The sequence below is a fragment of the Ixodes scapularis genome, unplaced genomic scaffold (genome assembly GCF_016920785.2).
Source record: "Ixodes scapularis isolate PalLabHiFi unplaced genomic scaffold, ASM1692078v2 PGA_scaffold12__126_contigs__length_90152505, whole genome shotgun sequence".
NCBI classification, from domain to species: domain Eukaryota; kingdom Metazoa; phylum Arthropoda; class Arachnida; order Ixodida; family Ixodidae; genus Ixodes; species Ixodes scapularis.
Genome location: NW_024609838.1, coordinates 75770561 through 75784623, shown reverse-complemented (window position 1 = coordinate 75784623; position 14063 = coordinate 75770561). Strand labels below are relative to the sequence as shown.

Here is a 14063-nt window from a genome sequence, read left to right as displayed (position 1 = left end):
AATAAGAAAAAACATTCTGTATGCTCAAATCTTAAAAGCTTGCAAAAAAAAAATAAAAAATGGGTTGTGGATATTTAGACAGCGTGATGTTGATCAGCCATTCAAATGATGCGCATACGTCTACGCTATAGATGAGATATTTAGCCAGTGCAGTACAACTGGTAGTCTGGGTCATTCAAGGAAATATCATCGTCTCCTTCGGAAGTAAATTCGGAGCCTCGTTGACTTTGGACTTCAATCACACTTTCTGTTGCCTCGGCTTCTGCCGCCACCGGAAGAGCGCAAACATCTTCATCTGTGCTAGAGTCCACAGGATCTATCAGGGAAACGTCATCGTCTTCGTTTGAAGTAACTTCGGAGCCTTGTTGACTTCTGACCTCAATCAAGCTTTCGGTTGCCTCACCTTCTGTCGTCACTGGAGGAGCGCAAACGTCTTCATCGGTGCTGGAGTCCACGGGATCTTCTTTGCGGTACCTTTCTAGTTCCCTCTGAGCGTTTTGCGCGATTCTTCTTTTCTGGCGATCGGACAACTCCGACAGCGAACGCTTAACGCGCTCCATTCTCCACAATAACAAGTAACAAAATACCACGTACCTTGTTTTGTGTTATTTGCAGGGAGAACGGCGATTGAACGATAGGGCGATGGTGACGATGGTGCGGATAGCGCTTTCAAAAGCCTCGGCCTTGCGCGGGAACACTAACGGCTGCGCAAACAAAAGAAAGGCAGTGTCTGCGTCGACCCGGTCTACGCAACGCCCAGCGTTAGGTAGACCCAGAATTCTGATTGGCTATTCAGAAAAAGTCACGTGTCTATATAAATTGAGTGAATTATTTTGTTAAGTTTATTTATATAAATTTTAAATTAGTAGAAATGAAATTATATTAGATATATTAAATGCATTCTGAGATAATTATTATATGCAATGTCACGTGTTACATTTGATGAGAAGCGGGAGAATCCCTTCGTTTCCCGCGTTTGGACCGTTGTTTGTTTCCCTTTTCGGCTCTTGGTGTTCCTGCAACCTTCGGAAGTCCACCTCCATTTGTCGTGAATCCCCGTTTCTGAGCGTTGATTTTCCCTTCTTGGTGTCTTGTTGATTTTTTCACGTATGTATTTCTTTCGCGAGATTCCGATTGCCTGTGTATTTAGCCCAAAACTCGGTGTACCACGTGCTTTGATATCTGGGGGTTCCGTGACTGGGACAACTGGGGTTTCTTGTGGAAAGACCTTCGGCATTTTCCTATTGAAACCAGACGTGGCTGTCGAGATTCAGTCGATTCGTTCTTTTTGCGGCGATTAAGCGTCTGTTCGTCATGACTGCTGGATTGACGGTCATCCTCCCGAGGCAGAGCAGCCCGCGGTGGACGTGCCGAGGTTCTGCGGGAAAGAGCAAGGATGACCGGGAGACCAACACTTTCTGCAGGAGCCACAAGGCAGGCCATGGTTTCATCGAACAGCCGGGGGTGGAGCGGGATGCTGAAGGATAGCGGCGCTCACTTCAGTGAGGTCAGTCGATATGTTGAAGTTTATTTCTTCATCTGTCATTTGATTACTGCAGCACACCAGCCTCGTTCTGAAAATAAGGATGCAGGGGTAAACGTTTGGCAAGCAGAGGCAGTTTGTGTGCTATATAGATCAACATGAAATATTTGCAGTGGTATGCTTATAGGTTTAGCCTCTTGTCCAGTTAAGACCATAACATGCTCTGCATGCTGACATTGTTGTTATATATCTTCCTTATTTTGACAGCTATTTTGCTTAACATACTCTTTGTGCCATCCCTACGAAAGCCCCAACAGAAGGGTGGGCCAGGTAATGGGCGAAGTCACATAGATCACTTTCCCCAAGCCCTTAATCTAATGACTAACAAGCCTACCCTCACAATTTTGTGCTCGAACCACAGTTTGCTCTTGCAACAGCGGCCACGGGGCAACCGTTGCCAACTGCACCACCTTAAAGCCCCTTTATGTTTCAAAAGTAGCGCAAGGTGCGCCAATGCACGAGGTACGTGCTACGTGTAGCCCTTGGGAAGATCATGGCAGCACAGCGCAGCACTGAGCTAAATTTCAGCCGCCATGTTCTTCCCAGAAGGTGGTGCGCGGCACAAGTCTCGAGCATTTCCACAACAATGAATGGTGCCGCTTTTCCCAGGATAGAGGGGCTTTACACCAGCTACGAGCCATCGGAGCCAATCCAAGGCCCTGTGAGTGTTAAGGCTGATCCACACATACAGCGGAGCGCTCAGTTAGCGCTTCACGAGCGCTGGAAGCAGCGCTCGGTTGTTGCTTTAGCAGCGCAGTGCAAGCGCGCTCCTTGTGCCGTGCTTGCTGCTGCGAAGCAACGCATGCACGGCGATTCCGTTGTTATTTTTCCTTTGGCATTGAAAGAAGAGGAAGTAAAAGAGCCGCACTCCAAGCAAAGGGTCGGGCAAACAATTCAGAGTCATGGACTCTGAGCAACTAATTGATTGGGTACGACCTTATCACTTTCTATTCAACATGCGTGATCCTGGTTTCAGAGACACACAGTTAAAAAATAATCACCTTCTAAAGAGCTCTGTGTCCCGGTCCCTCGGCCTGGGAACGAGGTTCACCGGATACCCGTCGATATCTCGGTGGCGAAAGATTTCGTGCACTCAGAAGGCTCTTCTGGGCGTTAAGTCGTCCACACACATACTAATTGCGTATGTAAGGGCATTTGTCGCCTTTCTATTTCAGCATCCCACATGTCCGTCATGGTACTGTTGCACACCCAACCACAGGAACCTAACATCAGTACACATGTTAATCTGCAGCAATAACGGTCGTACAAGGAACGCTACTAAAGTGCTGATTGCGCGCTATATTAGAACTAAGTCACGTGCAAGGAAGCACCACATGAGCGCTCTTTGGAGCACTCGCGTAACGCTAACTTAACGCTCCGCTGTATGTGTGACCAGGCCTTTACTTGACCTTAAAGAGGGTGACATGCGTAGAGCATATCAAGTGCTACTTTCGCGAGCTGGGTTGGCTGAGGCGGCTTGGAGCATCCGCTGCGGTGGGACGTGATGTGAAACAGAATGTAGACCTGTTGCAAAAATACACATTGATGCTATAGTTGTTGAAATAGGGGAAGTACTCTCACTGTCAGTGGACGATTTTGCAAATGTGGGTGCTACCAGTAAGCACTGTAGAGAATGGACCCTTTTCCTGTTTTCCGGTTCGAGAGTACAAAATGCATGTGTTGCTAGGCTAGGTGGGAACAAGGCTGCCATTTTGCTTGAAGCAAGGGCACTGTGCGATTCCCAGTGGCAATGCCAAAGCGCTGTGTTGCGTTCAGATGATGGCATCGGCACCAGCCGGGGGAGGGGACGAGTTTTTTTTTCGGTTTTCTTCCGAGAAATTGAATCTTGATGGAAGAGCGGCGTGAATTCGCACGGTTATAATGTACTAGATTCTAGTACACCATAGCACGGTGAAGGGGATTGACTTGTCAGGCCCTACAAAGGCTTGGGAGGCAAATAAGCGTACCTGACTACTGTAAACAACTTAATTGTTCGCAAATTTCTTGACTTAAAAATTTCTGCAAAAAATGCATTCCACCAATATATGGTAAAGAATATATAGCTCACCACTCCTCGCAAATTTTTCTGCGCATGAAATATTCTCCAAATTTGCGAAATATTGAGGCCGCAAAAATAAAGTTGTTCACAGTATGTGGAGCTAACTAGTCGTGGTTCAATAACATTAACGGCACTTTAGAAAAGCACTTCAGAAAGTTGCACAATTGTTACAATGATGCTTCATAAGACAAGAGAAGCATAGGTATAGACCCTTTCAGGCAACATTTCATGGGCGCCGGCATATTGACGTCACGTGACCCTGCCGCCATAGCCGACCTTCAGTTTCTCACCGTTCCCCCGCGTTGTGTGCTGCACAGGCCACTACCGGAGCTTTGTTTTCGTGTTCTTTCATGTTCCGTGTTGAAATTGTGTGTCTTTTCAACATTGAAATTGTGTGTCTTTTCAATATTTCGGGCTTTTGTTTAATCTTTTGATATCTATATTTCAACACAGCTCTTGTATTTTCGTATTTATGAAATGGAATCGGACAGCGAATAGATCGACGATAAAAGATTATGATTTCAGAGACCATATAAGTTCATCCCGTTCTGGCGTTTTTCTCGCTAATAAAGGGCAGTCTGCACCATTGCGACATATGCAAATTTCAACTGACGCAGTAAAGGCCCGTTCACACGCTTGCGACTGCTTGCGACCTCTTAAACCTGGGTTCCTTAAGACTTCTTAAACCAGAGAACACACTGGCGCCATCTATTGGGAAGCAGTGTAAACTCGGCGGTCCGGCATATTTTTTTTTATTTCTCGCGCAATATCCTTTCTTTTTTGGCTCGAAAAGCTTTTTTCAATGTTATAAACGAGCCTTTCTATGGGTATTACGCACATTTGACCTCGGAAATCCCGCAAAACCTTCGCTTTTGTGAAATGCAGTTCTAGGGTCACCGCATAGATGGCGCCACAATGTCAGTGTGTTCCCTCGTTCTAGAAACATTTAAGAAGTTGTAAGAGATCTCGTCTCTCTCAGTCGTACTCGGTCGCAAGAGTGTGAACGGGCCTTTAGGCTATCCAGTCGTGCTTCCCGCTGCATGTGCACACTTGTTTCTGTAAAGATGACCAGCATGTAAGCGATTTAGCTTGCGACGAGACGAGCGGTGGCGACAACGACAAGAGTCAGCGGCGAGCGACGGAGATTTCTTACTGTCGCTTGTCGTGTTACTCGGTTTTTGGGTTTCTAGAAAACGTCGCTCACCGTCCTGGTCGCTTGCTTCGTCGTTTCTGTGCGGTTCGTCTCGTCACACGACTGACCCAGCGACAGCGAAGCGGGTCACCGTCGCTTGTCTCATTGCTTGCCAAATCGCTTGCATGCAGTTTATACTTAAAATCGAGGCACCAATGGTTCAACGTTGTGTGCTTGTAAATTAATTGAGTATAAACCACATGTAAGCGCTTTGGCGAGCAACAGCGACCCGCTTCGCTGTCGCTCGGTCAGTCGCACGACGAGGCAAACCGCATAGAAGCGACGGCGAAGCGACCAAGACGGTGAGCGACGTTTTCTAGAAATCCCGAAAACCGAGCGATGCAACGGGCAACCGTGAGAAATCTTCGTCACTCGTCTCGTCGCACGCTAAATCGTTTACATGCGGGTCGGCTTTACGGAAACGAGAGGAAACAAACATAGTTGGAATGCTACCCGGTCGAAGTCTTCTCGCTTGACCGCTTGTGTCAAAGCAGTCATCTTCGAAGTGCGCCGAACAAGGGACGTCAGTATTCTTGTGCAACCAACCATCCCCCCGCCGAACAGCATGCTCCCTCGCAGCATGCAAAGTATTGTCTTTAGGAAACCGGCAACGTGCAAAGATGTTTAATGTTTTATTTTTCCGTTAAAGTGCATTTAATCATCTAGCTTTCTCCCGCGAGCTTCTTTGTTTGTTTATTGTGGGGTGTCGGGAAGGGGGGGGGGGGGGGGGGGGGAAGCTAGGAGAAATGTGGGCCTCCGTACAGGGGCAAGTCGCTACCTAGCTTTTGGGGAATGGGAGGAATAGAGAGGAAAGAGAGAGAGAGAGAAAAAGAAAAGAAAAAAGGATTGAGGCGTTTGAACGGGGCATTGAATCGTTAGCTGACAGACGAGTAGCGTGACTCTGAATAGCCCCGTTTAAACGGGCATCCATACTTTGTGGAGAAAGCAGATCTGGCACAATTGATTAGTGCGTAAATACGCTAGAGCCGGCTTGCAAGTCCACTTTCGCGCAGATAAGCCAGGAGAGCACGAAAGGGCCTTCTCGGCTACTCCTTGAGTCCCGTTTGGATTTAGTAGGTCTTCAAGATTGGAGTGGGAGAGGCCGGCCGTCGCATACCGCTGAATCAGAAGCTTCCGATGCTGGTCGTGGCTTGGGCATAGAAGAGCGTGCGCTGTGTCTTTAGGGTCACTGCAAGATGGACAGTATGGGTCTGACTTGCGATCGTACATGTGAAGGCGTTTGGAAGTATACGCACATCCAGCTCGAAGCCTGTGCAGCAAGGATCTCCCGTGAGCCTGCTCACATGCAGTAGTAAGCTATTGGCCTCGGGATCGACCTAGAGGTGGCGCTGCTGTCGTGCTATCATCATTATCAAAGCGGGGATGGAAGCATTGCTGTTCCATAGGCTCTCCACGTTCGCGTGCGAAACGGTGTAAATTCTTGCATATATTTTGTTGCGCAGTATCGGTGGGAAAACAGTTTTAGCGGAAAGTGGTGCGGTACCTTTCGGTGCGTCAGTAAAGATTGAATTGTCTTACCAGCGTGCGGCTTAAGTATAAATAACCATGTGTGTGGATGAGTCGTCCGCCCTAGGCAGACGTTGGGAAGCATGGCTCACTACGACGGATGCCTGTCTTTGGGTAAACTGCACTATTTATGTTAAAAATTTCTTTCTTTTAAAATAGTTCTATCGGTTCACGAGCGTGGGAATTTAACAAAATAATTAATTGTGACCCGGATAACATAATATGGGTACTGTGGACTGTGAAATGGCAGGTTCTATGCATTTTTGTTTTTGCAATTTTGAGCTTTTTCATTAATATAAATATTTAGGATGAAGAGAAGCTAGTGCTGTATCAGAAATTACCGTGCTATTGAGTTCTGCTGCAGCCTGTTGTCCTTTTCTGTGCCATGGTGTGGGTAAGCTTTTCGGAGTCGGAACAATTTTACTATGTTGCAATAAGGAGAGAGTGCCTCTTCTAGTTAACGATCCGGAAACTGATCGTTGGCAGGACAACTGAAGCAAGTGAAACAAACTATTCTAATATATCTGCCGCGATAGGAACAAACGGGTGTAACCAAGCAAGGCAGTAGCGTGCGTGCTATTAGATGCTTTTCTCGGTAGTGTGGGTTCACCCGCTTCAATTTTCTCGGTGAGGGTTGTGGATGTCAAAAAGCCAATATTATAAATTTCTGACTAAATGATCTTCTATTTAAACATAGTAGACACTGCAACTTCATCAAATGACCCGCACCACGACGTCGCCGGCATCGGTCGCAGCGACAGTCTTTTACTGATGAGGGCTAGGGACTCACGAGACTTTGCGATCACCCTCTGCCCTCACCTAACACATATTGGGACTGGGCAGTACATTGATTAACCTTCAGATTATTCGAGTGATGCTTTAATTGTGATATTTTGTTTTGCCGTTTAATTGGAATCTTGTGCTAAAGGAAGTCATGAAAAAGTGAAAAATGCCTACTCTATAGACCATTCCATTAGGGTCATAGCAAAGAGGGTAATAGAGAGAAAAAAATGCCCTCACCCTCTGTCATCTGCTGCGCCGAGTGGGCTGTACCTAGCATCCGGCTGTCGTACAAACTCTGTTTAAAATCGCGTCATTTTGGGAATTTCAAGCGCAGATGCGCAGATTTTGGTATGCCAGATCTCGTGTAATACTATGCTAGATAAAAAGACTAACAGGGTCCAACTGCGTTACCTGTGTGCAAATAAAAAGAAATAGTGAAAACTGTGTCAGATTTGCCGGTCTCTACGGCGAAAAGTAAATCCGGTGGCTGTACCTTTTTAACTATTCAAAGCTCATACTGGTGTAGGCCTTTAGCGATCATGAGTGAGGTCCGAAATAATAAATAGAAACATGCTCTCGTGTCGCAATAAACGCAGTAGCTGAGGGTAGTACTGCCGGCTGACTCAACTGCTATTTAAGTAACGGAAAAAAAGATATGCTAGTTGATCACTTATTGAAATAGAACAACAGAGAGCTATAGGCTGATTTTGGAGCAGCCATAACTATTCTAAGAACGCGGACCACTCCAAAACGGCAGCCACGAGCGAGAGTTCGATGTTCCGTACAGCCCGCCGGTACAGCCCAAAGATGGAGAATAACAACCTCCCGGTTTGTCGTCTGCTAGTGGAGTCGGGCGCGTGCCCTCTCTCGTTTTACCCCACCAAACCCGCTGAATTTTCCGGATGTATGCAGAGGGCACCGCTGTCGAACGAAATGGTGCCGCCCAGAGAGCACTAAATGGAATGGTCTATATTTCTGACATTTCATTTCTTTTATAACACAGGCTTGCACGGTAAACCACTTCAGCATGCATGTGATTGTCATAGAGGGTGATTATACTGTTGAAATAATAACTTAAAAATTACTGCACATTAAAAGGCTTCCCGTGTTTATATTTCTGTAGGCGTCACAACGTGAAGTTTAAAATGGGAATGCAATATGCCATTTCTGACATACTAAAAATACTAAAAAAGGTGTAGTTTTATTGTCTTTCATGCATAATGACCGGTGAAAAATCGACTAAAAAATTTATCAATTGATTTGTGTATTAAACGGTAGCGATCAGTAGGATTAATTTTTAATCAAACCAAACCACAGCCCCAATCAACATTCAATGTTTTATGAAACCTATGGTTTGTGTGAGATACCAAAAATATATGGGACCAGCTGTCGTATACAAACCACAACACTAAGATTATGGAAGCATCCGACTTAATAATAATCGCTTTGCTGAATTTCCGTGCATGTGAAATGATACTCCATAACTAGGGTTCTGCGTTTTCGGTGTTGTTGTTGTTGTTGTTGTTGTTGTTTTTTTCTAGAAATTTGGGGAAATTTTGGGGGGGAGAGGGGTTCCATTTCTTTTACAGATTCACTGTTTTTTGTGTGAATTGGTGTAGTCATAACCAATTTAAACAAAAACCATGGATTCTGCAGGAAAACATTAAACCCCGAAATAAAATACCCCCGATTTCGAGAAGAAAAAAACACAGAAAATGCGGAACCCTAACCATAGCCTTTAGTAGGAAGAAACGACAGCAATAACAACAAGCGTTGAATGAGGAGGGCTCAGCTCAGCCGGGAACGGACTTGCATCATCAAGATCCGAAATTCGGTTGTGTGTATGTTTATACAGCCTAGAACTTGGTATGCCTCAAAGGGCGACGAGCCTCCCAGCTGTAGATGAGCAATTTAGCGAGTGCAGTACAACCGCTAGCTTGGGGTAACGTGCACCACCCAGTAGTGATACACCAGGCACGTAGCCAGGGGGAAGGGGGCCCATGGGGCCTGGGCCCCCCCTTCCCCGAAATCTTCCATTTTGCTGGGGTCTCCCCTCCCCCTCATACAGCATTTTGTAATGGGCGGCCGCTGACTTTCCTTCTTCATCAGAGTGGAAAGGCTGAAAGTTTTAAATTCACACCGAACCTGAGCGCACTGAACGTAGTAACTTAATGAAACTTTTCTTTTATTTGAATCTCGCTTTATTCTAAAAGTTATAGGCAAATTCAAATTACAAAAACAAGCAAAAAAACACCTCCTTCATGACGTCTTTCGTCGCTTGAGTGGCCGTGAACTAGAGGAGGGGTAGCGAGCTCAGCGAGCGCTCACCGCTGCTGCACTCCGCGTCAACGGCTCGAGTGGACACCACTAAAGCATGTTCTGGATAGGCTGTATGAAGCGGGCAGCCAAGGCGGCTCGCATTGCATTTGCTGCGGGATTAAACACTAATTTGGTATGACACTTCATTGGCCACGAACGACAGCAAACACGGGATAAAGATCAGTTCAGTACAGCAGCCACTTCACGCTGCCATACTTCCAAACCTGCTCCGAAGGCCTTCGGAACCGGTCGGATCCTCGACCGCAGCGGCGCCGGGTACATTCGAGACCTTTCTACGCTCACCGCTATACTCTGTTTCACCTTATGATGTACCGCAGGAAAGGCTACAAGCACGAGCTCTTTGCTCTGGAGCACATCTCGGCGGCACAAGCTCTCGTGACTTAATTAAGAGTGGCTGCCAACACTATGAGCTTGCGCTTTTAAAAAGAAGCTTTTAGCGGCTCTGACCAGTATTAAGGCGAGGACCAAACACAACACTTTCAGCACCGCGGGTCGCCTTTGTAGGTAGAGAAGGTGTTCACGTCGTCCGATTAAAATATGACGCATTGATATTTAGTCATTCTCTCCGTGCCCGCTGGCTTGCCCGAACACCAAGAGATGTGGAAACCGCAAAAAAGGTAGATGCTTAAATATGATTGCAGGGCTCCTTTAATGATACCTGCAATTTTACATAACAGCTAGATGACAGGACAATCAATCAAATGCTTGGCGAAATCCAAAAATACATCTATCTGTCCCCTACTATCAATGCACTGGCTGCAATCGTGAAAGACGTCAATAATCCATGTTGTTTTTTTTTTTACATGAGGTAGTTTTATGTTATTTTTGTGTCAACTTCAGCTTGTGCGCCTTTGTGTCTAATATCTGCAAGATAGTATATGTGAAGCAAAATGTATTAGTGCAAAGCACTGTTTCCTGACTAGTAATGTTATAAACTACTCTGGCATACCACTGCTAAAGGGTCAATTGCAGTGCCAGTTTACCTTTTTATAGTAGAGTGAATATTTATAACAAAAATTAACAGGTTTTCAGTGACATTTCTAATACAAAAAAATCTACAACAGTGGTTTGTGATTATGATCAAAAATGCTTCGAGCACTATTTTTATGTGAACTAATGTGCTATTTTGTTCAATACTTAATGCTTTCGCTCGGTACGAAAGCATGCAGTTGCTATTCTTAATGTTCATAAGATAACGTTGCCAGCATGATCAACACATGAGTTTAAACCTGGGTTACAAATGATGCGACGAGTTAAATATTTGTATGAATTTCCTTTCCTTCCACTTCAAAATTAGGGATGACCTATATTCGAATATGTTTTTACTCTCAACAATTTTGATTACTTGTTGAATGTTCAAACTAACTTGTAAATTCGCTTTGTTTAGGGGATGATTATCCAAGAGTTCTTGTTTTTAAAAGTAGTAACACACTCCTTAGTGCACTGAAGTGGTGTATGTCTGTTCCACGTGGTCTAAAATTGATGGTTACGGTGCTTGTACTGTGACAATTCTTTTCTCTTGCAGCCCAGCTTGAACCCCACCGTTGGCGTCCTGGGCACCACTCTGATTAAGCTGCTTCAGTTGTGACTTGTAGCACAAAGTTTCTGTCACCCAGTTCATCGTCATCTCTGAACCAAAGCATTGGTCCTGCCTGCTAGTCACCACTTGAATGAAGGTTGGAATGGTGCAGTGTGTTTGTGTAAATAAACTGTTGAAGTTGTGACAGTATTTTTGTTTTTGTAGGTAATGAGAATTATTTACTTTGAAAGATCCCATCCATCCATCCATCTATGATCCTTCATGCCATAAAGTATGTACTATTCCCAAAGTAAAATTTGACAGTCGGGCAGCTGCCGCTGGCCTGGAAAATTGTGAGGGCTCACGCCTGTAAACTACATGTATTGTTTTGTGAACCTCCTCCGACTCCCTTGTGTACCTGAGAACTTGGGAGGTCAGTTTTAAGTCGAAGGGGGATAGCCTATTTTTATTTACAAGGGAACTTTTGTACTTGCATATGCATTATGACCCATAGAGGCTGAACTCCATGGGACGAATATGCTGTGAAAAATCTAATTTTGCCCGGCGGCTTTTGTTCTGCGCATGGAATTGGCACAGTGGCTGCTATGTCCCGCGCAAAGTGAGTATGGTGTAGGGCGACATTCTTCAGTTATTCGTCGCATGGGACTGGGAGGACTAAGGTTTTCATGTTCCAGTATAATAACAATAGTTATGTTCAACAGATGTATGTTTGAAAAGTAAACATTTTGGCAAACTTGTGCCTGGATAGGTGAGTATTAATAAAAAGCTGCAGGTACGCTAACCAGCTGTGTTCAAATAGCCCAACATTTCGCGGCCTACTTGTTCACGGGTGACTTATTTGGCTGGGAGTTTGTCTTTCTCTTCTCCTTGTCGCTGCCTTTAAATCTCTCCTTTTTGTGACACTTAGAAGCCCGTGAATATAACTGCTTGGGAAGGTTCGGGTTCTTTGTATGCTGAATATGCCACGACTCAAGAGTAATTTTTTCCAGGTTCGAGATGAACTGAAAAAACAACTTTTTATAGTTGTAGCTTATTCAGCATACAAAGAACGACCAGAACAGGTCGATCGGTACCATCCCAAGCAGTTATATCCACGGGCTTTAGGGTGCAACAAAACGAGGAGAATGATTTAAATGGCAGCGACAAGGAGGGTAGAAATACAAACTCCCAGCCAAATAAGTTGCCCGTGAACAAGCAGGCCACAAAACGTTGGGCTATATAAACACAGTTGGTTAGAGTACCTGCAGCTTCTTTTATTAGCAGATGTATGTTTAAAAAAATCAAAATACATATAGCTTAGGCTTCACAGCACATGCCTAGGCTATTAGGTACTTAAAAGGAAAACAAGGATGAAAATAGAAAAGGTGTGAAATGGCCAACTCAAGATCAAGTTTTAAAAAAATTAAATACAAATATTGCACTTTTCCTTTTTTTTTTTTAAGTATGGCTTTCCACCAGTGTTAATTCAGCCTTTATTTCTCTATCGGCAAGTACTAGGCAAGATACAAGTTCTCACAATGCTGCCTCTTTGATAGTGTGCAAAGGCTAAAGCGATCAAAACATTTTCCAAATTTAGTTATGCAGTTTTGCGCCGTTTCCTACTTCGTTGCTTAATTAGGTAATTATATTTCGCTGATTTTACACACTTGTCGCCCTCAATGAAATTAACACTGACCTAAGTCGGGGAGGAAAATAAAACCGGACACCCTTCGTGCTATGGGTTTTAGTTGGTACATACTGTTGGCAATCGGGTCATCTGAACACGGAAAAACGGGACACGAAGGAAAGAACTGGACAAACAGCGGTCCATTTGTCCAGTCATTTCCTTTGTGTCCCGTTTTTTCGTGTTCAGCTGACCCGATTGCCAACCCTACGTGCCTGCATAATTACAAGGGAGCTTCTCCCTTAGCAGGCAAGCACTGCGGGAAAGTAGCAGGGAGAGGGGCTCCTCCGTTGTTGTCCCAATCCCGCTGCTAAATAAAAAAAAAAAAAAAAAAAAAAATGCGTGTAACTGCAATTTTTTTTTTTTTTTTATGTTTTTTGCATGAGTTGGTGAGTTTAGTATTTAGGAAAATCAGAAAGCTGCCATACAGCGGCCGTGCACCGCGTAGTCGGGCTTCTCTCCGGCGCGACGGGGAAAGTACGCCCAGGGGAACCATGGAACGTTTTTCTTCGTTTTAAATAATGCAGACTCGACGTAATCGCTGGTGTGGATAATGCATAAGACGCTTTATCATTCTTGCAGAATCCAAACGCTAAAAAAAGTGCACAAAAAACTGAAATTTTATGTCGGATTTTATTTTCAGTGCGTCAATCATCCGATATCGCGGTAATTGTTAAGTATACTTTGGGTGTCGAAAAAGGGCCCTCGTATATTTTTCGAGCTGAAATATACATTCATATAGAACAAACGTTTTAAACTAACCAGTTAGAAAATATTTCTCGTCCGTGTTTTTAAGATAGGCCCAAATTCACCAATTATTTAGGTAATCTTTCCTTGTATATAATTTTTTTGTTGTAGTTGTGGGGTATGTTGTTGTTACCCAGACCGGAGTGGCTAACGGCTGCATCGACTTTATATATATATATGCCCATTTCTGACTCTTGTCCAATCGCCGGCTAGCTGAACAAAGCGACATGTCCGTCGTCCCAAAATTAGTCTACTCCGTTTGACCTTACGATGGGCCGCAGCTGGATTGACTGGGATCACTCGTAGCGTATGCTATGCTCTATGTCAACAGCATGCACTCATTTTCACCGAAAACCAACGCGTCTAAAGAGAACTTACAACCCTTCCACGCTTTCTAGAAACGTGAAGATGACATAAATTTCAGTCAATTAAGAAATATTTGCTTTTGTTATCTGAGGAAGTTGGCACAAATTCTACTATACAATGCAGCACACGTATATAGATATACGTATATATATATATATATATATTATACAATATCACAACGCAGTGCCAGCAATTTTTTGCGGCTTATACGCGGGGCCATGGGCTAAAGGTGCACCTCTCCGGTAAATATAATCGATTTTGCAGTATTACATAAGCTTTCGTCTGTAACAAAAATTTAAAATA

General features: G+C 44.5%; 1 long non-coding RNA gene across 1 annotated transcript; it reads left to right on the top strand.

Annotated features, from left to right (window-relative positions):
• Nucleotides 1-1113: 1113 nt before the first annotated feature.
• On the top strand, nucleotides 1114-11173 carry LOC115320058. The gene is made up of 2 exons (XR_005717363.3): nucleotides 1114-1507; nucleotides 10970-11173. It is a non-coding gene; the product is annotated as an uncharacterized LOC115320058 (long non-coding RNA).
• The last annotated feature ends 2890 nt before the right edge of the window (nucleotides 11174-14063 follow it).